The following is a 2,443-nucleotide window of genomic DNA, read 5'->3' on the forward strand; positions in this document are numbered from 1 at the left end:
ATGATATATATATATTTCCTTAATGGGAAGAAAACTCTAATTTTATTGAAGGGTTGATCCTTACCCTCACCCCTTATAAATAGTTATTACTGACCCATTAAGTGAATAACTAGAGAAACCTAAAGTGAGAAAGAAAAAAGGGTAAACCAAATCAACAACGATGTTCGTGTTGCAACAAGAGATTATTTTGCTTTAGCCATGGATTCAGGGATGCCGTTCTCATCTATGTAGTAATTGTATCGTATGCTTATCTAATCTCCATACATGTATTGCATATATATTTTCTATCAAGGCATCGTTTCATGCTATTCTCGCTCTCTTTACTCAACGCTTCCAACTTGTTTGACTCGGTGGAGCGGTCTAGGAGATGATCATTGAATTGAAAACATGTCTGAGAGAATGCTGATCTAGCTACTCCAGCTTTGGAAGGACCGTTCAGGGAAGAAATCCTATTTGCTCCATCTCCAATAGCTTCTTTTTTGACCTCCTTCTTCAGCCCTTCCATCCATGGCGGTGTTGGAATCTCAAGAGAAGGGAGATAGAGCGCTTATCTCTGTACTGATCTTTATTGGGAAGTTGCAGAGAGTCATTAATTCCTGGTTCATCACAGATATTAATGGGTTTTGAGTTTTTAGACAAATGAAAGCACCGATTGATTGATCTTCCATTTTGAGTTCTTACGGTTCAAAAACCAAAGTGAAGAGATAGAGAGAGAGAGAGATTAATGAGAGTGTCAGTGGCTCTATTTATGTGTACTCGGGAAGACGGGAAATCGAAATTGAGATTTGGGAGTAGGAGTCGGAGATAAATAATGAGAACACAGAATTACCTAAGCATCATAGTCACATAAAACGCCTAAGAAGGAGCAATTTGAGTTCAGACTTCAGAGTCGATAAAAGTTTTCAATAAATTCATAATTATATCCTTCTCTCTCCCTAAATTCAAAATTTTTTGAATTTTTTTTCTTTTGTTGACTTTCAAAATGAAAGGTTTGAAAGAATTTTTATATTAAATGACATTTTTCTCAATGATTTGAGCTGTTGCAAACACGTACTTATTAATTCTCAAAGCGAAATAGGCATGAAGTGATGAAATAACCACAGTTCTACTCCTGAAATAGCTATAGAGTTACCGAAGCGAGCCTAAAAGTGAAAACCTTTTTGTTCCAAAAAAAAAGAAAAAAAAAAGAGAAAACTTTTGTTTCATGGCTACTTATGCGGAAAAGAAAAAAAAAAGTGCTATTTTAGGAGTCAAATGACCACAATTCTACTCCTGAAATGTTTTTCCATCCGATCTTATTGGTGAATGGGCATTTGCTAAGAAGGATATAAAAATCCAGGGAAACGAGGACGCCACTCTCGGCCTCGCTAAATCCGGGCTTTAAAGCCTGCAACGGGAAAAAGATTTTCATTTTCTTTTAATTTTTTGGTAAAATGGGAAAAGGGTTTTTGGAGTGGAACTTTTCAAGGGCCAGACAAAAAATCCAATCCATTAATAAGGGAGTCAAAAAAAAAAAAAAAAAAGGGGGGGGGGGCGGTGGGGGAGCTTTTCGAGGCAGATGAGTCTCCTTTGAATGCTCCTCGATTGCCTTCTGTAATTAGTTTTAGACCCAATCAAAGCATCCAATACAAACACAACAGACGCAAAGAAGGAAAGTTACGGAAGGAAAGATAACCCAGCAAAATCGAATAATCGAACGAGACAAAGTTTAAGGCAGCAGAAGAAAGGAGGTGGGAGAAAGGTCTTTCAACTGTACGGCAGCCGAACAACAAACCTCCGGACTCCGGAGTGGAAGTAGTTTAGCCTTTCCTTCATTGGCTGCTTCATCTCTCTTCTCTGAAAAGTTCACGGACACGGGTTATCAGGGATCATAACTATTAAAAAGATCTCATATGTAATTGTTCTTTTCTTTTCTTGTACTTTTTTTTTTTCATCTCAAATTGATAAGCAGAAAGTGGGTGAAGCGGGAATCGGACAAGGTATGTATTCTCTTTATTTTATTCATTTTATGTGTGGTTTCTGATGGACTCTCTGGGTGTTGCGACCTTGTGTTTCCTCTCTGTGGTTTCTGGTGGGCGTATTGGGCGTTGGGATTTTGTTTTGCGCCCTGCTGTGTTCCTGAACTCATTCTGGATATTTAACTGGGTTTTCGGATGCCGCTTGAAAGACGCGTGTGGATCTCTTCCATGGTTTTACTCCTTGAGGAAGATATGATGGCGGTTTTGCATTCCCGATCTTAAAACTTTTGTTGGGAGGGTTGGGCGTAACCGGGGAAGAGGAGAAAGGAAAGAAAACCTTTTGTGTGTGTGTGTGTTGGAAGAGGAGGGGGTCACTGGGGTGGGAGCACAAACAAAGGCGATTCATAGGTTCTTTAATGAGTTCAATCTTCAAGCACTCTTGCTTTACTTTTTGAAGTTTCATGGATTTTAGTTTTTTTTTTTTG

General features: G+C 38.7%; 1 protein-coding gene across 2 annotated transcripts in view; it reads left to right on the top strand.

Moving 5' to 3' along the window:
• The first annotated feature begins 1,530 nt into the window (after nt 1–1,530).
• The window catches only part of LOC122061877 (probable methyltransferase PMT18), a 3,907-nt gene continuing 2,994 nt past the window's right edge, over nt 1,531–2,443 (top strand). The window contains exon 1 of one of the 2 annotated variants that reach the window (XM_042625400.1): nt 1,531–1,979. The gene's annotated coding sequence lies outside the window, so the exon portion shown is untranslated. The remainder of the gene's footprint in view (nt 1,980–2,443) is intronic. The other variant, XM_042625399.1, reaches the window with a different exon arrangement.

Source organism: Macadamia integrifolia, chromosome 14, assembly GCF_013358625.1.
Source record: "Macadamia integrifolia cultivar HAES 741 chromosome 14, SCU_Mint_v3, whole genome shotgun sequence".
Taxonomy (NCBI): domain Eukaryota; kingdom Viridiplantae; phylum Streptophyta; class Magnoliopsida; order Proteales; family Proteaceae; genus Macadamia; species Macadamia integrifolia.